The sequence below is a fragment of the Scyliorhinus canicula genome, chromosome 15 (genome assembly GCF_902713615.1).
Source record: "Scyliorhinus canicula chromosome 15, sScyCan1.1, whole genome shotgun sequence".
In the NCBI taxonomy this organism is placed as follows: Eukaryota; Metazoa; Chordata; class Chondrichthyes; order Carcharhiniformes; family Scyliorhinidae; genus Scyliorhinus; species Scyliorhinus canicula.
In genome coordinates, this window is record NC_052160.1 from 46227977 (window position 1) to 46253438 (window position 25462).

Below are 25462 nucleotides of genomic sequence, written 5' to 3' on the forward strand. Positions count from 1 at the left end.
GTTGTTGGAGGGGAAAAACTCACCCAGAGGAAACAGTGCGGTATGGGTGGATGGAGAGGGGTGGAGGGGAAGAGGAGGGCACGGAGAAAGGAGCTGAGGGGTTGGGGCGTGGCATGGTGGCACAGTAGTTAGCACTGCTGCCTCTAGCTCCAGGGACCTGTATTCAATTCCGGCCTTGGGTAACTCGGGGTGGCACTTTCGACCCGTGTCTGCATGGGTTTCCTCCCACAGTTCAAAGATGTGCAGGTTAGGTGGATTAGCCAGGCTAAATTACCCATTAGTGTCCAAAAGAGTAGGTGGGGTTATTGGGTTACGGGGATAGGGTGGAGGAGTGTGCTTAAATTGGGTGATCTTTCCAAGGCCTGGTGCTGACTAGATGGGCTGAATAGCCTCCTTCTGCACTGTAAATTCTATGACACAGGGATTAATTTCAAATCTGAGGTCCAATGAGCTGGGAGTAAAAATTAAAGTAGGGCAATTTTGTAGGTTGATCCTGGCACTTTTTGGCAGCGATTTGCAGGGCTCACTGCCAATGCTCTAGGAGACTGGCCCAGATGTGTCAAGCAGGCAATGTGATTAAAACAATTAGTTTTTGACTGCAGAACACAGTGCGCCATGTTCTAAGGTGTGTGGTGCAGAAGGGGCTGGACTGGAGGAGATTGGGCCGATTCCAGTGACCACCAGTGGAAGGTACATGTGAACATTGAATGAAGACAAAAATGGCCCCCATCGCATACCAGTGCTTGTTTGTATTCACAAGCACAAAATTAAATGCCCACTTCGCTGAGATGCAGATTGACTGTGAGGAGGGGAGGGGTGAGGCATGGGGTGGAGGCCACATGATGTTCCCCCAAAATGTTCACTGCATCAAAATGTTAATTGGGGGGGGGGGGGAAAGAGTGGACAAACAGGCAGATAGGGGAATGGACAGGGAGACGGGGATAGGGAGACCAGGGGGTTGGGGGCGGGGGCAGGAAGACGGAGGGGGGGGGGCAGGAAGAGAGAGGGGGGCAGGAAGAGAGGGGGGGGCAGGAAGAGAGGGGGGGGCAGGAAGAGAGAGGGGGGCAGGAAGAGAGAGGGGGGCAGGAAGAGAGAGGGGGGCAGGAAGAGAGGGGGGGCAGGAAGAGAGGGGGGGGCAGGAAGAGAGGGGGGGGCAGGAAGAGAGAGGGGGGGGGCAGGAAGACGGAGGGGGGGGGGCAGGAAGACGGAGGGGGGGGCAGGAAGACGGGGGGGGCAGGAAGACGGGGGGGGGGCAGGAAGACGGGGGGGGGCAGGAAGACGGGGGGGGCAGGAAGACGGGGGGGGGGCAGGAAGACGGGGGGGGGCAGGAAGACGGGGGGGGGCAGGAAGACGGGGGGGGCCAGGAAGACGGGGGGGGGCAGGAAGACGGGGGGGCAGGAAGACGGGGGGGGGCAGGAAGACGGGGGGGGGGCAGGAAGACGGGGGGGGCAGGAAGACGGGGGGGCAGGAAGACGGGGGCAGGAAGACGGGGGGGGGCAGGAAGACGGGGGGGGCAGGAAGACGGGGGGAGGGGCAGGAAGACGGGGGAGGGGCAGGAAGGCGGGGGAGGGGCAGGAAGACGGGGGAGGGGCAGGAAGACGGGGAGGGGCAGGAAGAAGGGGGAGGGGCAGGAAGACGGGGGAGGGGCAGGAAGACGGGGGAGGGGCAGGAAGACGGGGGGGGGAGACAGGAAGACGGAGGGGGGCAGGAAGACAGAGGGGGGCAGGAAGACGAAGGGGGGCAGGAAGACGAAGGGGGGCAGGAAGACGGGGGGGCAGGAAGACGGGGGGGGCAGGAAGACAGGGAGGTGGGGAAGCAGGGAGACGGGGGGGGGTGGGGGGAGCAGGGAGACAGGGGGGGGGGGAGCAGGGAGACGGGAGCAGGGAGACGGGGAGGGGGGAGCAGGGAGACAGGGGGTGGGGAGCAGGGAGACAGGGGGTGAGGGGCAGGGAGCCGGGGGAGGGGGGGTAGGGAGCCGGGGCAGGGAGATGGGGAGGGGTGGGGGGCGGGGGCCCGGGGGGGGGGGGGGGGGGCAGGGAGCCGGTGGAGGGGTGAGAGGGTTTGGGTCACGTTTGGCTGATGAGTGAAGTGCTGCTGGGTTGATGACAGAAGGCTGGGTGGACGGCGCTCGGGCTGCCGGCAGCTTCAATAAACAGGAGCGGCTGCAGCAAATTAATGTTAGCGCCCACACTGCAGGCGAGCTGGCCCTGCCATTGGATGGTTCGCAGCTGAGTGGCTGCCGCAGACTTGGCTCATTCCCCAAATCCGAGTCTAATCACATCACAAGTGGCTGCAGCCTGGAGTAGGCAGTTCCCTTTCCCCAGCGACTTCCTGCTGCACACATTTATACGCAGCTGAGGTCAGATCACCCTGTCCCAGCGGGTCAGGGGAGGGGTGGGGTTTTGTCTTTTAGTGCGTTTAGTTTTCGCTGTGGTATGCGGAGGGGGTTTGATGGAGGCCAGATTGGGGATTGTGAAATGAGAGGTGATTCCCTTCACTTTCTTCAGGTGAGGTGTTAAGTGGTCCTGTTCAAGTGATCCCCAAATTTTTTTTTGGGGGGGGGGGGTCAGTCAGGGTCATCTGGCTACCAACACCCCCTCCCCCCCCCCCCCCCAAAACCAGCGAAAGGATTTCAAACCTTTAGGTCGAGTGAACAGTACCAGTCCCAGGTCACTGATTTGATCCTCACTCTGCCCAGCGTTAACAGAGCTCAAGTCAGGATGGAAGTTCGACACGAGAAATCGAGACAAGGCTGCAGTGGGGATGAAGGCAAAGTTACCTCGTCTGGGCTTCACACCCTGGGCATCTGATGAGCAGTGAGTGGGACTTGAGTTTGGGTCTGATGCCCATTCAGTTCACTCTGAAATGAAAAAAAATTAAGAAAAGGCAAAAAAAAAATTTCATCTCCAACAGAGGTGAGAGACAGGAATAAGGGAGGAATACATTGCAATAATAATCGCTTATTGTCACAAGTAGGCTTCAATGAAGTTACTGTGAAAACCCCTAGTCGCCACATTCCGGTGCCTGTTTAGGGAGGCTGGTATGGGAATTGAACCCGCGCTGCTGGCATTGTTCTGCATTACAAGTTAGTTGTTTAGACCAATGTGCTAAACCAGCCCCTATACCAGTAATTACCTGTTTAAAATGGTATTTCTTCAAGTCAGTCAGCCAAGGTTTGGTTTAAACCAGTGAGGGTTAAAAGCTTCGAACAATTCTAAATGCTGCCAACTAAACACCAGTTAATCCAACCCAGGAATCACAATACAAGAGAGCATAATCCTCTACATGTCTGCTAGGGTAGCCTGGTTGCTAGGAGCCCAATTTTTAAGTGCATTTTTCCTTTGCTTTGATTTTTTTTCATATTCTTTGCTGATCCTCCCCTTCCCTTCTGTAAATTGGTGATGATATTGGTGTAAAACCCCATCTGATGGTACAGAAAAAAATCACCAAGCACTATTGAGAAAGCCATCTTCACACGATTAGAACACAGTCCACTGGCAGTGCTTTATAAATAGTCGCTCACACCGAGTCTTATTGATTCTGAATACTTCAGCAAAAAAGCACAGGTATCCTAGTTTCACATTTAAGGAACAGGAAATCCACTGGTCTGTGATGCTGAGGCAAATAGACAAGAAAGGTCACAGGTTCAAATCTGCAATCCGTGCTGAGAAAGGAGCATGTAAAATACAAGCTTTTAACCCTTTGTGGTCTAAAACTCGGCTTTAATCAACTGTACCCTAAATATCAATCAACAACAACTTGCAATTATATAGCACCTTTAACATAGTAACATGTCTCAAGGTGCTTTGCAGGAATGTAATCAGGTGAAAATAATTGACTCTAAGCCAAGAGAGAAACCAAGAGGGCTGGTGAAGTAGTTTCTTCAAAGGAGGAGAAGGAGGCACAGAGATTTAGGGAGGGGATTTTGGAATTTAGAATTGAGACAGCTGAAGACGGTCAATAAATGCTGTTGAGTGCCCCAGCAGCCCATAACTCACCCCTACCCACTGTCACAGCTTCTGAAGTCAGATCAGCCTTCCTGAAAGTGAACCCTCGGAAGGCGACAGGCCCGGACGGGATATCTGGTCGTGCATTCAGAGCCTGTACGGACCAGCTGGCAGAGGTGTTCGCGGACATCTTTTTTTTTAATAAACAATTTTATTGAGGTAGTTTTTGGCTTTATAAACAGTTACAGACATCATCAGAAAGGAAGCAAAAAAGGCAAAAATGTGCAAACATCCACGTACTTTCAATACTTCCATCGTACCGTATTGCACAAGCCCGCTCCCCTCCCACCCGTACTACCCGCCATATTTTCCCTCCTACTCTACTCTACCCCCCCCCTCCCCCCACCCCCCTGCTGACGCTCACTCTCCCGCAAAGAAGTCAATAAATGGTTGCCACCTCCGGGTGAACCCCTGCACAGATCCCCTCAAGGCGAACTTAATTTTTTCCATCCCCAGGAAACTTGACATGTCCGCAAGCCACCACTCAGTCTTCGGGGGCTTTGAGTCCCTCCACACCAATAATATTCGTCGCCGGGCTATCAGGGAAGCAAAGGCCAGCACATCGGCCGCTTTCTCCCCCTGGACGCCCGGGTCTTCCGAAACCCCAAAAATTGCCACCCCTGGACTCATCACCACCCTTGTTTTTAGCACCTGGGACATGACCCCCGCAAATCCCTCCCAGTACCCCCTCAGCTCAGGGCATGCCCAAAACATGTGCACATGGTTCGCTGGTCCTCCCGCGCACCTAGCGCATTTGTCCTCTATCCCGAAAAATTTGCTCATCCGAGCCACCGTCATATGGGCCCGGTGAACGACCTTAAATTGGATCAGCCCGAGCCTAGCACATGTCGCGGTCGAGTTTAACCTACTCAGGGCCTGTTCGCGGACATCTTTAACCTGTCCCTACTCCACTCCGAGGTCTCCACCTGCATCAAGAAGACCACCATCATACCAGTGCCAAAGAAACACCAGGCAACGTGCCTCTATGACTACCGTCTGGTGGCCCTGACTTCAGTCGCAATGAAGTGCTGCAAGAGGTTGATCAATAAGCGCATCACCTCCATATTCCCAGAATGCCTTGCACATTGCATACCGTCGCAGTCGGTCCACAGCAGACGCCATTTCCCTGGCCCTACACTCATCCCTAGAGCATCTCGACAACAAGGACTCCTACATCAGACTCCTATTAATTGATGACAGCTCCGTCTTCAACACCATAATCCCAGCCAAGCTCATATCAAATCTCCAAAATCTAGGACTTGGCTCCCCACTCTGCAACTGGATTCTCAATTTTCTGACCAACAGACCGCAATCAGTAAGAATGAACAACAACACCTCCTCCACAATAGTCCTCAATACCGGGGCCCCGCAAGGCTGCGTACTTACCCCCTACTCTACTCCCTGTACACACACGACTGCGTGGCAAAATTTGGTTCCAACTCCATCTACAAGTTTGGTGATGATATGACCATAGTGGGCCGGATCTCGAATAATGACGAGTCAGAATACAGGAGGGAGATAGAGAACCTAGTGGAGTAGTGCAGCGACAACGATCTCTCCCTCAATGCCAGCAAAACTAAAGAGCTGGTCATTGACTTCAAGAAGCAAAGTACTGTACACACCCCTGTCAGCATCAATGGGCCCAGGTGGAGATGGTTAGCAGTTTCAAATTCCTGGGGGTGCACATCTCCAAAAATCTGTCCTGGTCTACCCATGTCGACATTACCACCAAGAAAGCACAACAGCGCCAATACTTCCTCAGGAAACTAAGGAAATTCGGCATGTCCACATTAACTCTTACCAACTTTTACAGATGCACCATAGAAAGCATCCTCTCTGGCTGCATAACAGCCTGGTATGGCAACTGCTCGGCCCAGGACCGCAAGAAACTTCAGAGAGTTGTGAACACCGCCCAGTCCATCACACGAACCTGCCTCCCATCCATTGAGTCCATTTACACCTCCCGCTGCCTGGGTAAAGCGGGCAGCATAATCAAAGATCCCTCCCACCCGGCTTACTCACTCTTCCAACTTCTTCCATCGGGCAGGAGATACAGAAGTCTGAGAACACGCACGAACAGACTCAAAAAACAGCTTCTTCCCCGTTGTTACCAGACTCCTAAATTACCCTCTTATGGACTGACCTCATTAACATTACACCCCTGTATGCTTCATCTGATGCTGGTGCTTATGTAGTTACACTGTATACCTTATGTTGCCCTATTATGAATTTTCTTTTATTCCCTTTTCTTCCCATGTACTTAATGATCTGTTGAGCTGCTCACAGAAAAGTACTTTTTACTGTACCTCGGTACATGTGACAATAATCCAATCCAATCCAATCAAGGAAGTCATAGGTGCACAACTGGACAGAATTGGAGGAATGCAGGGCTGCAGAGGGTTGTGAGAGGCTGTTAAAGCTTGTAGAGATTTGAACACAAGATGAGAATTTTTTATTTGAAGCATCAGTGCACCAGGAGACAATGTAGGTCTGCAAGCACTGGGTTGATGGATGAATGGAACTTGGTTCAATTCAGGACAAGGGCTGCAGATTTTTGGATGAGCTCAAGAATATAGAGTGTAGAAGGTCGGAGACTAGTCAGGAGGCCATTGGAATAGTCAAGTCTGAAGGCAACAAAAGCACGGATGAGAATATCAGCAGCTGATTAGCTGCTGCAAGGTTTCAGAAAGGTAATATTATAAAGGTGGGAATAAACAGCATTAGTAATGGATAAAGGAGGAATCATCTATCAATGAAGAGAAACATTAAAAAAATTTTTCGAGTACCCAATTAAAGTTGAATTTAGCACATGTTTGAGTTTGTGAGGGTGAGACCCATGCAGACACGGGGAGAATGTGCAAATTCCACGTGGAGAGTGACCCGGGGCAGGGATCGAACCTGGGTCCTTGGCGCTGTGAGGCATCAGTGCTAACCTCTGCATCACCATGTCGCCCTCAATGAATAGAAACATAGAACGTTTATGGAAAAGGAGGTCATTCAACCAATCGCTGGCTGAAAAAACGTTATCCAGCCAAATCCCATTTTCCAGTTCTTGGTTCATTGTCTTGGAAATTTCAACTGCATATGCAAGTTTTTCTAAAATGCCACAACAGTTTTGCTTACCACACTTTCAGACAGTGAGTTCCAGACCCAACTAGCCTCTGGTGAAAACATTTCTCAACTTCCCTCTAATTCTTCTAACAATTACTTTTAAACCAGGTTATTGACTTCTTTGTGTCGGGAAATAGGTCCTTCTTATCTAATCATCCATCAACCCATTTAGGTCTCTCAGAATTTTATATCCTCAATTAAATCTCTTCTCGGCCTCCTATCTTCCAAAGGAAACAACTCCAGCCTATCTCAATCTTTCCTCATGACTAACATTCTCCATTCCTGGCAACATCCATGTAAATCTCCTCTGGCCACTCTCTAGTACAATCACATCCTTCCTATAATGTTGAGGCCGGACTGTATGCATTACTCTAGCTCTGGGCGAGCTAGTATTTTATACATTTCTGCATAACTTCCCAGTTCTTGTATCTTATGCCTCAGCTAACAAAGGTATAAATCACATATGCTTCCTTAACCATCTTATCTGCCAATGCTGCTACTTTCAAAGATCTCTGGGCAATGCACTTCAAAGTCCCTCTGTTCTGCTATACTTCTCAATATGCTACCATTTATTGTGTAGTTCCTTGCTTTGTTCACCCCTCCCAAAATACATTACCTCTCACTTCGCCAAACTGAATTTCAGATGCCACTTTTCTACCCATGATCACTGATATCTTCCTGCAGTCTACAGCTCTATACCACACTATCAATCACATGCCCAGTTTTTGTATAGACTACAAACTTCGTAATCACCCACCACATTTAAGGCTAAAATCATCAATGCACCATGAAACGAGAGACCTGGTACTGAGCCGGGGAACCTCATTGGAAACAGCTTTCCAGTCACAAGAACACCCGATGACCATTACAGTTTGATCCCTGCCACCGTGCCAATTTTAGATCCAATTTGTCACTTTCCCTTGAATCCCATGGGCTTTTACGTTGCTGAACAATCTGCCATATGGGATCTTGCCAAAAGCCTTGCTAAAATCTTTGTTAGCTCCTCAAATGACTTTATCAAGTTAGATAGATGACCTTGCTTTAACAAATCCATGCTGACTGACCAGAATTATTCTGTGCGTTCCTAATTAAAATTTATACACACCAGCAAATTACATGATCTGCAATAATGGTTGCATTCCTTTCCTCTCCCATCACTGGTTTGCTGTTCCCTGGTTTGGTTCCAAAAACAAACTTGTACACATCGTCTGCCGATACAAACAGGTTACCTTTGTGATCTGAAATTCCCCTTTCTTTCGTTAACATTTTGATTTTTATATAGTTATAAAACATTTTTGGGTGTTCCTTGATTTTACTTGGCAAAATTTTTTCATGCCCTCTCTTTCCTTTTCTAATTTTCTTTTAACTTCACTCCTGCACTTTTTATACTTCAGGTTTTATACAGTGTTGAGCTCTCAGTGTCTGGCAATAAGCTTTCCATTTTTGCCACATCCTACTCTCTATGCTTCTTATAGGAACATAGGAGCAGAAGTGGACAATTCAGCCCTTCAAGCCTGCTCTGCCATTCAATCAGATCATGGCTGATCTCTTCCTGGTCTGAAACCCACCTCCCCACCTGTTGCTCATATCCCTTTAACCCGTTTTTTGTCAAAAATATATCTATCTCATTCTTGAAACCACTTAATGACTCAGATTCCACCGCACTATGGGGCAGTGAGTCTCACAAATTTACCACCCTCCACAAGAAGTAATTCCTCCCCATCTCAGTTCTAAATCAATCGCCTCTCAACCTATATCCGTGACCTCTTGTTCTAGGTTTCCCCACAAGGGAAAGTCGACATTTACTTTATCAATCCCATTTAGTATTTTATACACCTCGACCAGATTCCTTCTCATCCTTCTAAACTCCAGCGAGTATAAGCCCAAACTGTTTAATCTCTCCTCATACGTTAACCCTTTCATCCCTGGAATCAATCTGGTGAACCTCCTCTGAACTGCCTCCAATGCTGTCACATCCTTCCTCACATAAGACTAAAACTGGACACAATACTCCAGATGTGGTCTCACCAACATCTGATATAATTTCTGTATTACACTCTGCCCCTGCTTGCAGATCATTTATACAGATTATAAACAGTTGAGGTCCGAGGACTGAATCCTGTGGCACCCCACTAGTTACAGTTCGTCAGCCAGAGAAGAACTTTTATACCAACCCTCTGCTTTCTGTCAGTCAGCCAATCCTCAATCCAATCTAGTACTCTACCCCCAATCCCCTGCAACACCCAGGGTGTCTTAATTTGGGAGTCTCACCATTTTTTTTTGTGGAACATATTTGTTCTAAACCCTTTCTATTTGCCTCTTGAATGCTTCCCTCTGCTGTGACAGATGTATTGCAGTCATTTTTGCCAAATCACATTTCAAATGAGCAAAATTAGCCTTCTCCAATTTAAATGTTTTAACCCTGGTCTATGTGTCCTTTACCATAACTACATGAAATCTAACTCACTTATGATAGCTACCAGAGAAGCAGTCCAGAGAATGTTTGCTGGATTGATCCCAGTATGGAGGAATTTTCTTATGAGGGGAGATCGAGTAGATTGGACTGTACTCATTTGAGTTTAGAAGAATGAGAGATGACCTTGTAAAGACAGATAGGATTGTCAGTGGGGCTTGTCAGGGTAGATGCGGTGAAGTTGTTTCCCCTTCTGAAAGAGCTGAGCACCAGAGGGCATAATCTCAGAGTAAGGGGTCAAGGGCGGCATGGTGGCACAATGGTTAGCACTGCTGCCTCAGGGAGCCAAGGAACCGGGTTCGATCCCAGTCCCGGGTCACTGTCCATGTGGAGTTTGCACAGTCTCTCCGTGTCTGCATGGGTCTCATCCCCACAACCCAAAGGTGTTCAGGGCAGGTGCACTGGCCATGCTAAATTGCCCCTTAATTGAAAAAAAATAGAATTGGGTACTAGTCAGAGTAAGGGGTCACTCATTTAAGACAGAGAGGGTAGTGAATCTGTGTAATTCTTCACAGTAGAGAGCTGTAGAGGCTGGGTCATTGGGTATGTTCAAGGCTGAGATAGACAATTTTTTAATCAGCGAAGGAATCAAGGGTTATGGGGATAAGACAGGAAAGTGGAGTTGAGAATTATATTTTCAGATCAGTCATGATCTTAAATGGCATTGTGTACTTAGTGGGCCAAATGGCCTACTTCTGCTCTTTCATCTTATGGTCTTACCACTAAAATGCCCCTATCACCCTTCCTCCACCCACATTTTAGGGATTCTACATACTCTTTACGCTGATTATATCCTGGCTAATATTGGGGTAATTTAAATTCCTATTACTATACCCTATTGTTCCTAAACTTCAGATAATTACCTAGATATTTGCTCTTCTATCTCTCTCTGGCCAGTTGGGTGTCTATCAGTGGTGAGAATGTCCCTTTTCAGTTCCTCAGTTCAACCCATATGGCCAACATTTGACCCTACCCTCCATTTTTATCTTTTCTCTGCCATTTGAAAGCCTTGTAACCAGGATGTTGAGCTGCTATCCCTGCCCTTCTTTATGCTGTATTTCAGTAATGGTTATAGTTTCATAATCTGTGCCGTCAGTTCACCTTCTGCTTTATTCATTGACTCTTGCATTGAAGCATATACTATTGCTCTCTGAAACAACTCCTTTGTTGTCCATTTTCTTTTTTTTAAATGTTTTTATTAAAGGCATTTTGCATATGTACATAGAAATATCAGGAAACCAAAAATCCACAGGAACAAAGAACACAAGCCCACAACACCCCCTGATGCCAAGCCCACACTCTCCCCGCTTTGTTGACCATATTCTAACCTTTGATTTCTTTGCTTTCCATACTTGCTACTAATTTCCTGCTTTCTATTTCCAGCTTTGCTCATCTTCTTCAAGAATGCACACTCAGGTTCCCATCACTCAAAGAAACTATTCAAATTCAAATTGAATCCAATTCATTGTCGTCCCCCCAAAATGAGACATACAAGATGACAAGAACATGCATTACATCTGATTTCATACTTGATCCTGTGTTTAGCTAAAAGGGTTCCAGGCCAGTTGAAGTGCAACGTATCCATCTTGTCCAGGTCCCACCTACTTCAAGGATTCAAAGCCCTCCCTGCTGTATCGTCTCTCACATATTCAGGTGCACTATGCTTCTATTTCTGTATTCACTAGTACAGGTGTACCCCAGACATTACTACCTACTTGTGGATTGTGGATAGCACAATCGCTTCACAGCTCCAGGGTCCCTAGTTCGATTCCGGCTTGGGTCACTGTCTGTGCGGAGTCTGCACATCCTCCCCGTGTGTGCGTGGGTTTCCTCCGGGTGCTCCGGTTTCCTCCCACAGTCACAAAGATGTGCAGGTTAGGTGGATTGGCCATGATAAATTGCTCTTAGTGTCCAAAATTGCCCTTAGTGTTGGGTGGGGTTACTGGGTTATGGGGATAGGGATGAGGTGTTGACCTTGGGTAAGGTGCTCTTTCCAAGAGCCGGTGCAGACTCGATGGGCCGAATGGCCTCCTTCTGCACTGTAAATTCTATGATAATCTACTTTTTAATTTCTTTCCATCCTCCCTAGAATCTGCCTGCAGGACCTCATCCCTCTTTGTTGTTGGTACCAATATGGACCATGACATCTGGCTATTCACCCTCACCTCTCATAATGTTTTTAGCCATTCAGTGACATCCTTATCCAGGCAGCAGGGACGTAACAAACCATCCTGCAATCGCTTATGTGGTCGCAGAGACACCAGCCTGCTCCTCTAATTATTGAATCCCTTATTACTATTTTATTGCTGTCCTTCTTCCTCCCCCTCTGTACAGCTGAGCCAGCCATAAACTTAGCTCTGGTACTCACCAAAGGAACCATTGGACTCACCAGTAGTTAGAGAGCAACACATATTCAGAGAACTCCTGCACTACCTGCCTGGTCCTCTTCTGTCTGTTTGGTAGTCAGCCATTCCCTCTCTACCAGCTCACTCAAACTGCTGGGTGACCACCTTCTGAAATGTGATATCCATAAAGCTCTCAGCCTTATCCCTGCATACACTCTAGTGATTCGAGCTGCGAGTGAAGCTACAAAACCCAGAGCTCAGGCTCTTCCAGCTGAAGACACTTCCTGCACATGTGGTTCCTCAGGACATGAGCAGCATCCTGAAGCTTCCACATCACACAGCATGTACATGCCATGAGGTGTCTTTCATGCCTTTATTTATTAGACTACCAACCAAACTTACCAGAAATAAAGCTTAAGACTTAAGATTTAATATCTCATACTTCTTAAACCTGGTTTATTTTTTCTAGTCCTTTATTTTAGATCCTTACCTCAAAACATACCTTTGATCAAGACTTTAGATTCCTCAGATTCTGCTGCTCCCTGCACAGATGTTGGCATCACTCTTTCAATTTCTGTCTGAATTATCTCAGCTCCACTCCCCTTAACCTTGGGGGCTTTCTTTGCGCCACACTTTAGATCTCAGTCTGTTCTCATTCATCTCATTCTCCATTTGGACTCTACTGGAGGGGAATGAGATGGGGTCGCCCATCCGTGGATGGAGGAGGGGTCACCCATCTGTGGATGGAGGAGGGGGTGCCCACAAGTGGATGGAGGGAGGAGGGGTCACCCACCCGATCCTGGAGGAGCGCTGCCCATCCGTGGATGGAGGAGGGGTTGCCAACAATGGCCAAGATGTATCCCAAAATGTTACAATCAAATCAAATCAGAAAAAGTACAAATCTTCACAATAACTAACATTGATCAGAAAACAAACTGCACCTGCACCATGGGAGAGATCCCACATCCTCTTTTCCATTGGCTTTCAGACTGTTTTACTTTCTGATTGTCTCTCTCTGCTTTTGGCTACATTACTCACAGAACATCTCAACAGGTCTCCTTTTTCTCTCTCTAATACACTCTCATTCTCTGCCTGTATGACTATCGCTCACGCTAGCCTCAGTAAATCTGTCTTCACCTGCAACTCCTCTCACAATTTTCCTCCCTCACACTCATTCTCTGCATTTATCTCCTTCCTTTATTGCCTCCATCAGTGTTTCACCCTTTCGATCTTTGCCTTTCTGCATCATGGACAACATGGTAGCACAGTGATTAGCACTGTTGCTTCACAGCTCCAGGGTCCCAGGTTCGATTCCCGGCTTGGTCACTATCTGTGTGGAGTCTGCACGTTCTCCCCGTGTCTGCGTGGGTTTCCTCTGGTTTCCTCCCACAGTCCAAAGATATGCAGGTTAGGTGGATTGGCAATGATAAATTGACATTAGTGTCCAAAAAGGGTTAGGTGGGATTACTGGGTTACAGGGATAGGGTGGCGGTGTGGGCTTAAGTACGGTGCTCTTTCCAAGAGCCGGTGCAGACTCGATGGGCTGAATGGCTTCCTTCTGCATCTAAATTCTATGATCTATCTTGCTTTCACATGGTCTTTCTCGCATTCTTTCTGCCTGCCTTTCTCTTGTACCCTGACTGTCTCTTTCTCTCTCTCTCCCATACTGTCTATCTGTCTCTGATTCTGTTATTATGCTCTCACTTGCTGTCTGTTGTTCCCACTCGCGTTCTCCCTCCCTCACTCTGTTTCCACATTGCTGCAATTGAACTACTCTTGCATCCTGTAGATACTCCAGGAATCACGTCTCTTCTTCATTATCCTGCTGTGTCAGAATGGAGCCATCTGTTGCACGTAATCAAATCAGCAACACAGACAGATACAGACTTACTCACTGATGAGAGCACGTGTCTCCCTGAAATTTTATCACATACAGATTTACTTTTGCTTTTAAACCCTCAAGGAACTTGAAACTTGCTGTGGTAGTTCACAACCCGCCTGTGACCCTCCACTACTCACAAGCAATTGCTAGTTAACATCAATGTCGAGCATAATCCAGTCCTTAGTGGCTATGTGCACCACACCCTTTCCAGAAGGGAAATATTTCCCTCTCCATAGCCCAGGGGCATTAAAGCAAACTGTGATGCTCACCCCACTGTCCTGGTTGAGATAGCTAACTCATCTGGAGACCAAATTGGTCAGACCGTTGTGAACTATATGGTTCCGCATGACTAAGTACCAAAACAGCTGAGATTTTATTCTTTATCATTCAATGTACATTAAAAATATCACGGAGGAGCAGCAAAATTATGGCCCAAACTTTGTCCGAGGATTTCCCTGCACTGAGATAAGTTTACAAGTTCCCTCAACACTGCTTGAAACAGACCATTTGAAGTTTCTCTACCACCAAAGTAATAGCCACATATTTTAATATGGTTACCTCAGGTTTCTTCCTCCACTCGGGTAAATTGTTGATCAATCGACTTTGGCGCAAGAGTCCAGAACATCCACGAGCTCTGGACATCTAATGGACTGAAACACGATAGAAGGCTGCCATTCAGCCCTGAGATCCATGCTGGCTCTTTGAAAGAGCTATTCAATAGTCCTATTTCCCTGCAAATTTTTCCTTTTCAAATATTTATCTGATTTTCTTTTGAAAGTTATAGTTGAATCTGCTTTGGCCACCTTTTCAGGCAGTTCAAAACATTCTCTGTGTCAAAAGAAAAATCTTTGCCACTCCATAGGCATCTTTCTACCTTTCCTGAGGTCAATAAAGTTAAATGAATGTCAACGGTTGTCACTTCAGCTCTCATGTTTGGATCACCCCTCAGGTTTCCAACCCTCTGGGATTATCCTGAAGATTCCAGGAATTGAAATCTAATCTTGAGAACACTGCTCTGAGCAACACCTTGGAGCAAAATCAGAGGCATTTCAAAAAGATTTTCCATTTCCTCATCAGAAATGAGAAAAATGGCTGTACAACTACTAACCAACTGCAGGAGTGTGGAGACAGGGCAGACGGAGGTGAGAGGTGGCATCTTCATTTTCTAACCTCCATTAACCTGAGATCATACAAAACTCTGCTGCCCGTGTCCTAACTCTCATCAACGCTTGTTCACCCATCACCCCTATGCTCGCTGACCTATATTGTATATGTGAAGGAAAGACTCAATTTTAAACTTCTCATTTTTGTTTCCAAATCCCTCCATCATCCCACCCCGCCCTATCCTCCAAAGATATCTGCATTCCTCCAATTCTGGTCCTTTGAGTATCCCCGATTTTAATAATTTCATCATTGGCAACAGTGTCCTCAACCACTTAGCCCTAAGCTCTGGACTTCCCTCCATCTCTCTACATATTTCTTCCCATTTAGAGGTTCCTTAAAACCTACCCGTTTGACCACGCTTTTGATCATCCACCCTAATATCTCCTTATGTGGCTCGGTGTTAAATTCTGCTTCTGTGAAGCACCTTTGGGTGTTTTACCACATTACAGGCCTATATTATAATAATAATATTTGCTTATTGTCACAAGTAGGCTTCAATGAAGTTACTGTGAAAAGCCCCTAGTCGCCACATTCCGGTGCCTGTTCAGGGAGGCAGGTACGGGAATTGAACCTACGCTGCTAGTCTTGTTCTGCATTACAAGCCAGCTGTCTTAGCCCACTGTGCTAAACCAGTTGTTGTTTTTTTTTATATATATGAATTCAAGTTCCATTTTCTGACAAAAAGTCATTGACCTGAAATGTTAATTCTATTCCTCTCTCCAGAAATGCTATCTGACCTGGTGACTATTTCTGTTTTTATTTCACATTTTCAGCATCAACTGTATTTTGCTTTCATACAAGTTGTTGTTGAATACATTCAAACGGACTTGCTAACTCTAACCCTTGTTTCTGGTCTTATTGGTGACACACATTTAGGAACAAAGCTGAGCTCTGATGGATATCCAGAACAATTGGATGATTTGGCCACTCCAAACAAAATCCAATGATTAATAATTTACCTGGAGAAAAGCAAATAGAACTATTATAAATGATGTGGCTGTTTCCATGGTGATAAGCGTTGAGGCAAATCACAAATTGTCTCTGTCGGGGAAAGGGTGGCTATGGGACATGGCCAGGTATTCCACTGGAAACACACACACACATTCTACATACAGTTACATAAGGGTTGTCAACCCACCAAGATTATCCAGGAATTAAAGATTTTATTTAACAATACCCTGAGCAACCCAAGTGAAAAATCAAAAGGGAATTTTAAAATGGTGTGTTTAGGACGGTACGGTTGCATTGGTTAGCGCTGCTGTCACACGGCGCCGAGGACCCGGGTTCGATCCCGGCCCCGGGTCACTGTTTGGGTGGAGCTTGCACATTCTCCCCGTGTCTGCGTGGGTCTCACCCCCACAATCCAAAGATGTGCAGGGTAGGTGGAATGGCCACACTAAATTGCCCTATAATTAGAAAAAGAATATTGGATACTCTAAATTTATTTTTTAAAATTAAAATGGTCTACTCTTTGAACAATTTAGATTTTACATTGAAATTACAGCACAGAATCTCCACAACACCACAGCAAAGTCCAGTGGCTGAATTCTCCATTCCTGAGACTAAGTGTTGACGTTGGGGCAGGATTCGTGGACTTTCACGACAGGAAAACTGGCGCCGAACCTGGACCAAAGCAGCTACTGTGGAAGGGCTAGCATCGGTGGCACGTGGAACGCGACCGATTCCAATGAAAATGGTGCAGGATTCGCCGGGTCTGTGCATGATACTCATGAGGCTGACAAGCTGCAGCCGCATATACGCATTACAATCCCCACACACACTCATCCTAGCCAACAAGATGGCACTGGTTGCACTGGAGCACACCCATATAGCTGATGGGTCGCTGGGGCCAGAGGGCACCTAGGGGGTTAGCTTGGAGGGATTCCTATACGTCCCAAGGGCCTAAGTTCACAATGGGCTGTCAGCGGCGTGCGCAGCTGCATGGCTGCCTTTCCGGCTATGGCAATGGTGTTCCATGCCTGTCCACCCTGGCCCCACAGCCTACCTCCTAGCCACCCACCGCTACTCCCCCCAGCCCTGGCAGAAACCCGGCCAGCCAGTGGCACAACTGTCAGCACATTATGGCGATGTTGGACACTTTCTGTATTCCCTCTCTCCCCCTCAGCAGCCACAAAGCCAGTTTCACAATTTAAAAAAAAATTTAGAGTACCCAATTCATTTTTCCCAATTAAGGGGCAATTTAGCGTGGCCAATTCACCTACCCTGCATATCTTTGGGTTGTGGGGAGAAACCCATGTAAACACGGGGAGAATATGCAAACTCCACTCGGACCGTGACCCAGAGCCGGGATCAAACCTGGGACCTCGGTGCCATGAGGCTGTAGTTTTCCAACCACTGTGCAGCTGTGCTGCCCGTTTCACGATTTTTAAAAGCACAAGTGAACTGTACTATCGGGTACTGGCCCATTGGAGGCGGAGAATCACAGAGGCCCCGGAGAATACTGGGTCAGCCCAGCTAATGATATATGCAAACAGTGTTTACTGTACATGCATTCAGGACCGCATTGAAACTGTTGTTGAGGCACCGGAGAATTACAATTTGGCGTCAAAACGGCGTCCGCCGCAATTTTGGCGTCGGAACCTATTCTCTGCCCAAGCGGGTTTCCCGATTTCTGCATCCGCCAACGGAGAATCCTGCCCAAGAATTTAATTGAAATGGGAAAGGAGGGAATGGAGACTTTAGATAGATATGTGTTAGCTTCAAATTAGTACGCTAAATTGAAGGTGGGGGTAAAAGATCCCATGACACTACTTTTTTAAAAGTGTTCTTCTGATGTCTTGGGTGGAGGGACCTCTATTACCCTTGGTGAGAAGAAGTGCATCCAGATTTAACTTAAGGGATTTGGTCCTTAACTTTAAGATTTTTCTGACTTTTCTTGATACCCTCACCAGGGGAAATATTTTCTCTGTATGGGCCCTATGGAATCCTTTTAATATCTTAAACATTGCAATCAGATCATCCCTTTATACTCAAGGAAATGCAAGACAAGTTTATGCAACCTGTCCTCATAATTAAATCATCCAAGGTTCCCTATCATTCTGGGTTTAGATATCGCTTTTACTGTTTCCCTTTGCAGCCTTATCATCTTCTGGATTTCTCCTTCTCCCATTCTTCCCTCCCCTAGTTATGGTTGTATCTCGATTTTCTTGTGATAAATAGATTCATTCAATTGGCTATTTATTTGGCACTACTCGGTTCCTTATTCTGTTGTAATGCCTCAAAATTGATAACAGGGATATCTTGCTGATTACTCTCAAAAATGTTTTTACTGTAACTTTGTATTGCTGGTCATTAAAATTAATTTTGTGTTTTCCTTTGGACTTAATAGTTACCTGTAATGTGCATTTGTTTTATTTTTTAAAAACTACATGCTGTTGTGGTTCTTTCGCTTGTTCCATGTCTGCTGAGAGAGTCCTACTTCTTAATAGCATTCCCTTGCTTTCTCTCACTAGACAGTAAGAGGTGAGGGAATAGAAATGAGTCCCAGTTCTGGCAACACCTCCCAGCCCATAATGTAGCTCACGGCGACATGGAGTAAGATGCACGTCAAGGACAGAGGTGAAATGGGACAATGATAAGGGTGAGCGGTGAAATTGAGGGATGTAAGAAACAGCTGCTGGGCCAAATTAAGAGCACCACTAAACATATGAGGCAGAAAATTGATCGTTCAGTGGGTGCTTCAGACTTGGGCTGTTGGTATCCTTCCCGTCAGTCACAGGGGCTGGAGCTGGAGGGGATTATGGGAGGCTCCTTACAAAGGCACTATGTCCTGTGGAGGTCTGTAATATTTTGTTTTTATCAAGAGAAAGCTCTCAAGTCCAATATTTTGACAGAGAAACAAGTAACAGAAATACAGAGTTTCCAAGTCTTCTATGTTTCCCGTCTCTTATGGTGGCATAGTGTAATGCCACTGGACTAATAATTCAGAGACCCAGGCTAATGCTCTGGGGACATGGGTTCAAATTCCACTACAACAGCTGCTGGAATTTAAATTCAATTAATTATAAATCTGGAATTAAAAGTTAGTCTAATGGTGACCATGAAACTATCATCGATGGTCATGCAGACCCATCTGGTTTACTAATGGCCCTTTAGGGAAGGAAATCTGCTGTCCTTTTCCAGTCTGGTCTTCACATGACTCCAGATAACAACAATGTGGTTAATTCTTAACTGCCCTCTGAAATGGCTGAGCAAGCCCCTCAATTCAACAGCAATTAGGGATTGACAACAAATGTAGGACTTGTCAGTGATGCCTAAATTCCATGAATTTTTTTTTAAAACGCCACATTAACATTTTTCAGAAAAAGTTTGTGTTGTGCCAGAGTTTAATATGGGGAAAACTCAGAGATAGGAATCTTGATCTGTGCCTCATTTTCTTCACCTCTTCCCTCTCTCACCATCCCGAAGTGACCAGCAGCAAAATCACATGTGCAGAGCTCAGGAGGGGCAGGAACAGGGCAAGGGTTGATGAGGCCAATGCAGTCTATGTGGTGTACAAGGACTTCCAAAGGTGTTTATCAGCAAAGTTGAATGAAATAAAAGGGACAGAGGCAGCACGTGTACAAAGTTGGCTGAGTGACAGGAAAAAGAGCAGTGGTGAATAGCTGTTTTTAGGACTGGAGGAAGGCATGGAGTGGGACTTATTATTAGGATCATTGCTTTTCTTGAACAATATTAATAATTTGGACTTTGGTGTTCAGGGCATAATTTCAAAATTTGCAGATGACAAAACTTGGAAGTATTGAGAACTGTGAGGATGGGAGAGATCGACTTCAAGATAACATATAACAAGATAGTAGTGTGTCTGGATACGCGACAGATGAAACTTAATGTAGAGGAGTCTGAAGTAATATATTTTGACAGGAAGGACAAGGAAAGGCAATATAAAATAAAGGAAGCAATTCTAAAGGGGGTGTAAGAGCAGGAGGTTCTGGTATCTATGTGCATAAATTCTTGAAGATAGCAAGGCATGTAGAGAAAGTGGTTAATAGGGCATACACCCTATTAAGGGTGTGGTTTAGCACAGTGGGCTAAACAGCTGGCTTCTTACCCAGAACAAGACCAGCAGCAATTCCCGTACCGGCCTCCCCGAACAGGCGCCGGAATGTGGTGACTAGAGGCTTTTCACTGTAACTTCATTGAAGCCTACTTGTGACAATAAGTGATTATTATATTATTATTATATTGTACACGATCCTGGGGTTTATAAATATACACAAAATACAAGAACATTGTAAACCATTATAAAACACTGGATCAGTCTCAACTGGAATATTCTGAGCACCATGCTTAAGGAAGGATATGAAGGCATTGGAAAGGGTATAGAAAATTATTCTGGGGATGACAGACTTCAGTAACGTGGATAGATTGTTGAAGCTTAGAGAACAGGGCTGGACAGACTAGCTACAGAGAGGATGTTTTCCCTGGTTGAGGAATCCAGAACCAGGGGACACAGTCTCAGGGTGTGGGGTAGACCATTTAGGACTGAGACGAGGAAACATTTCCTTACTTAAAGGACAATGAACTTGTGGAATTCACTACCACAGATGGCTATGAAGGTAAAGTCATTTAATGTATTCAAGAAAGAGATAAATAATCTTTTACATTTTAATGACATTGAGGGGTTTGGGAAGAAAGTGGAAATATGACATTGAGATAGAAAATTAGCTGTGATCATATTGAATGGCGGAGCTAGCTCAAAGGGCCAAATGGCTTACTCCTACTCCTAGTTTCTATGTTTTTCAGAGAAAGTTGAGAGGTGTTCAAAATTCTGATGGGTCGAGACGGAGTCGAAACTGTTCCCATTGGCAGAAAAAGGTAAGAACCAGAGGATAGCAATTTAAAAAAAACACCAGGTTAATTTATCCAGTTCATTTTTTTCCCAAATAAGGGGCAAATTAGTGGGCCAGTCCACCTACCCTGCACATCTTTGGGTTGTGGGGGTGAGACCCACACAGACATGGGGAGAATGTGCAAACTCCACAGACAGTGACCTGGAGCCGGATTAAACCCGGGTCCTCGGCACTGTGAGCATCAGTGCTAACCACTGCGCTACCGTGCTCCCCGAGGACACCAATTTAAGGTGATTGGCAAAAGGTAACAAGAGGATAAACTTTTATTTATTTTTTTACATACAGCAAATAGTTAGGATCTGGAATGCACTGTCTTAAGAGTGTGATGCAGGCACGTTCAATTTTGGTTTTCAAAAAGGAATTAAATAATTATTGAAGAGAAAAAATTTACAGGACTGTGGAGAGAAGATAGGGGAGTGGACTAGCTGAGCAGCTCCTAAAGGGAGTTGGCATGGACACAATGGACTGAATGGCCTCTTCTGTGCTGTAACCATTCTATGATCTGTACCATTCTCTGTGGTAGCAAGTTCTATGTTTTCATTACTCTCTGAATAAATAAGTTTCTTCTGAATTCCCACTTGATTTCTTGGTGATCTAATTTTAATGGCCTTAAGTTTTGCTTTTCTTCAAGTGGAAATCTCTGTCTACTCTCAAAACCTAAGGATTTCTATCAGGTCATCCAGAAATCCCACCCCCAGATGTGCATAAAGCAGGAATAAATTGGCCCGTTTTAATCTCTTGGTAATTTAACTGTGTTGCTGAGGCATACAGATCTGGAAGATCCCAGGTTTGCTCCACACAAACTCCAGTCTTAACCTAGTTTACTAGTCTTAACCTACAAAAGGGATATTGCAATTTTTCAGTGACCTTGAGCTGGATGGGATGGCTGGGAGATAGTGGGGGCAGAGATCAGCTGAAGTTCAGTGATTCCCAAATCAGGCTTGGCTGAAATTCCTTCCATCTTTCGTTGCCTGCCAACACTCACTGTCAAGGCTACGCACTTGAATAATGACAACAAGGTCTGTGAAACTTTGGCATTCTCTAGAATTCTCTGTGGATGCTCAAAATGATAACTATATTCAAGACCTAGAGCAATAGATTTTTGGACACTAAGGAAATCAAAATATGAGGATAAAGCGGGAAAATGGAGTTGATACAGAAGTATGATCTTATTGAATGGCGGAGAAGTCTTGAGGATCCATATGCCCAATTCCTATTTCTTATATACTATAATAGCTATTGAGTGTGGATAGTCAGTGCTCTCCACCCCCTTCAAAACTGGAGGGTGAAAATTTAATAAAAGAGGGTGGCACAGTGGTTAGCACTACTGCCTACGGCGCTGAGGACCTGGGTCATTGTCCGTGTGGAGTTTGCACATTCTCCCCGTGTCTGCGTGGGTTTCACCCCCACAACCCAAAGATGTGGAAGTTGGGCGGATTGGCCACGCAAAATTGTCCCTTAATTGGAAAAAAGTAATTGGGTACTCTAAAGTTATTTTTAAAAATAAAAAAAAAGAAACATGTGTGTTTTGCAATGGAATATTCCCTTGCCATGAGGACTCTGAACACCAAAATACAACCTTTCATTCTGTCAAAACTGATTTTGGTTGAGGGGGAAATATGGCTGTCGGAATAGGTCACATGACTTTGAATTGTGTCCCAATGCCGACAGGCATTCATATAAAATTCTTACACCTTGAGCCTGGCTAAAGGTTAAAAAAATAACTTGTGCCTATCATGAGCTCAGGATGTCCGAAAGCACCTTACAGTCAACCTTTTGAAGAGCAATCATTGTTGTGGTGTGGGAATCGCAACAACCAATGTTTGTACAGCAAGCTCCCAGAAACCCAATCTGATAGTAACCAGACCATCTGTTCTTTTTTACTGATGATATTTGAAGTATAAATTTTGGCCAGGCCACTGCCGAAAATTATTTGAATTAGTGGCTGTGAAATCTTTCACATCCACCTGAGAGGATAGATGGGGCCTTGGTTTAGCATCTCATCTGTAAAATAGCTTCACCAACAGAATAGTGTTCCCTCAATACTGACATTGGAACGGGACTTGAACAAGAAACCTGCTGACTCTTAGGTGAGAGTACTATCACTACCTTTCATGCACCCTCTGGAAGTTTTTAAGCTTTGCTGCTTTGAAATTCTCTGCCTGAGGCAATCTATTAAGAGTCAATGGCCAGCTTTGACACTGGAGTGGTTACTTGGTTTTATTAACTAAGGCATAGAATATCAGAGCAGGGAGGTTATGATGGAGCTGTATAAAGCACTGGTTACACCACAGCTGGAGTACTGCATGCAGTGCTGGTCACCGCACTACATGAAGGAAGCAATTGCCCTAGAGTGGTTGCAGAGGAGATTCACCAGGAGGTTGCCTGGGCTGGAGCATTTCAGCTATCAAGAGAAACTGGATAAGCTGGGGTTGTTTTCATTGGAGCAGAGAAGGCTGAGGGGGGAGCTGATTGAGGTGTATAAAATTATGAGAGTGGACCGGAAGGCACGTTTCCCCTTAGCGGAGGGGCCAGTAACCAGGAGACATAGATTTAAGGTAATGTGCGAGAGGCTTATAGGAGATTTGAGGGAAAACGTTTTCACCCAGAGGGCGGTGGGAATCCGGAACTCACTGCCTGATAGGGTGGTAGACCATAAGATCATAAGACATAGGAGCAGAATTAGGCCACTCAGCCCATCGAGTCTGCTCCGCCATTCAATCATGGCTGATATTTTTCTCATCTCCATTCTCATACCTTCTCCCCATAACCCTTGATCCCCTTATTGATCAATAAAGACGTGAACCCTCACAACATTTAATGAGTATTTAGACTAGCACTTGAAATGCCACAGCGCACAAGGCTAGGGGCCAAGTGCTGGGAAATGAGATTATAGTAAATAGGTGTACGATGGGCTGGTAGGTCTCTTTCCGTGTAAAAACTCTACGCTTCCCAATGTAAATAGCACCATTTATAACTATAGATAAACAGAGTTGCACTGGTTGCATTTCATCACCTGCTAATTCTAAGGAAAATACATTGGGGTCCTTATTCCTCCAAACCCCACCAATGAGCGTGACATAGATAAGCTCCTGGGTTGTGCATTGGCAAGCTTTGTGTAACATGTTTCCCTCATATTTCGGTCTGTCACGTTAATAAGCGACTTTGCATTTCTTCAACCTGGTGCACTGTTCCAAAAGCAATATATAATATTAATATATACATGCACACACAGACTCAAATATCTATAAATGATTGTTTACATTAAATTCCTCCTTCCCTCCAAATCTCTGCCAATGTCTCTCAAGACAGACAGCCTTACACTTAAACCGGTGGGGGGGGGGGGGGGGGGAATGATATCTGTGAGCTGCAATTTGCATTGCCAGCCCTCTATCTGCTGGCAGACAGGCCACCCGAAAAGAGCTTGTTCGTAAACACAGCAGTAGAGACTGCATCAACCAACAGCAGTCAGCAAAGGGGGCCTCTGCCTTTCAAAGACACGCCAGAGACAGAAGCATTGCAGAAGGAAAAAAAATCAAAAGCCAAATAGACTTACATCGGATGTTGTCCCTCTCTGTAGTTTTTAAACAAGATTTTCTCTTCACACGATCCTCCCCCCTCCATGACATTAGACTCTGAGATTAACAATATCGGGGATTGAGAGGAACTGCTGATCCCTTTCAGTTTCACAGTTGCAAGAAATCGAATATCGAAAGCATGCGTAGAGAGAAGGGGGGGAAGAGCTACCATTGGGCACTCAGATATGGGTCTCTGAGACGCCGATCCACATCAGGATCGGTCCCGATTCTCCCCTACATCCCCACCGCCACCCCTTCCTTCCCCAGACGCATTAACTCACAGCAATCCTTTGCCCCCTCCCCCCGGAAGGTGCCTTTTTTTTTGTTTGTTGCGGGCACTGCTAATCGCTTGCAAGATTTACCTGCAGTCATTTTCTGCTTCCTAGGTCTTCTTTATCTGTTCCACAGGGAATGTGTGTGTGACAGAGAGAGGGGGGGGGGGGGGGGGGGGGAGAGACAGAAGGGGGAGGGGAGTTGGTGGTAGAATCCAAAAAAACACAATCCAGATCCGTCAGAAATCCAGAGAGAGAGAGAGAAATGCAGAATTTTTATTAACTCTTCATTCTTTCTGCGCAATCTCAGCAGCCATGTTGTTCCAACTCACAGGGAGAGAGAGAGAAAAACAATTAGAGGCCAGTGGCACCTGAATGGATGAGTACTGATCACTGAGGTCCACCCAGTGCTGTATTTTTTTCACATGGCTAAGTCCCAGATACTTCGCAGCTTGGGCAGGGGAGGGAGGTCCTTGTGAAGAGGTACTTCCTCTTGTCAGGTATACTCTCTCTAAGATGCAGTTCAGCTTGTGCCTTGCCCTGTCCTGTCAGCAGGCTGCCCTGCTCTCTTCTCTGATGTGTGATTGTGCTGGGAATGTGAGAATAGGGAGGAGGAGCTCAAGTCGGACCTGCTCCAAAAAGCTGGTGACCAGCTCCCTATCATCCTAATGCGCTTTCTTTCTTAATGAATTATGGATGATCTAATTAGAAGTGCAAAGCCCGTTAGATTAATTCACCATTAATCCACTATAACTGC

General features: G+C 45.9%; 1 protein-coding gene across 6 annotated transcripts in view; it reads right to left on the reverse strand.

Annotated features, from left to right (window-relative positions):
• LOC119978357 (transcription factor 20) overlaps window positions 1-24914 on the reverse strand; it is a 46178-nt gene extending 21264 nt beyond the window's left edge. Inside the window, exons 1-3 of one of the 6 annotated variants that reach the window (XM_038819935.1) lie at window positions 24796-24859; window positions 23872-24043; window positions 2780-2860 (exon numbers count right to left, since the gene is read on the reverse strand). The gene's annotated coding sequence lies outside the window, so the exon portion shown is untranslated. The other 5 variants (XM_038819937.1, XM_038819934.1, XM_038819938.1 and 2 more) reach the window with 5 other exon arrangements.
• Window positions 24915-25462: the final 548 nt, after the last annotated feature.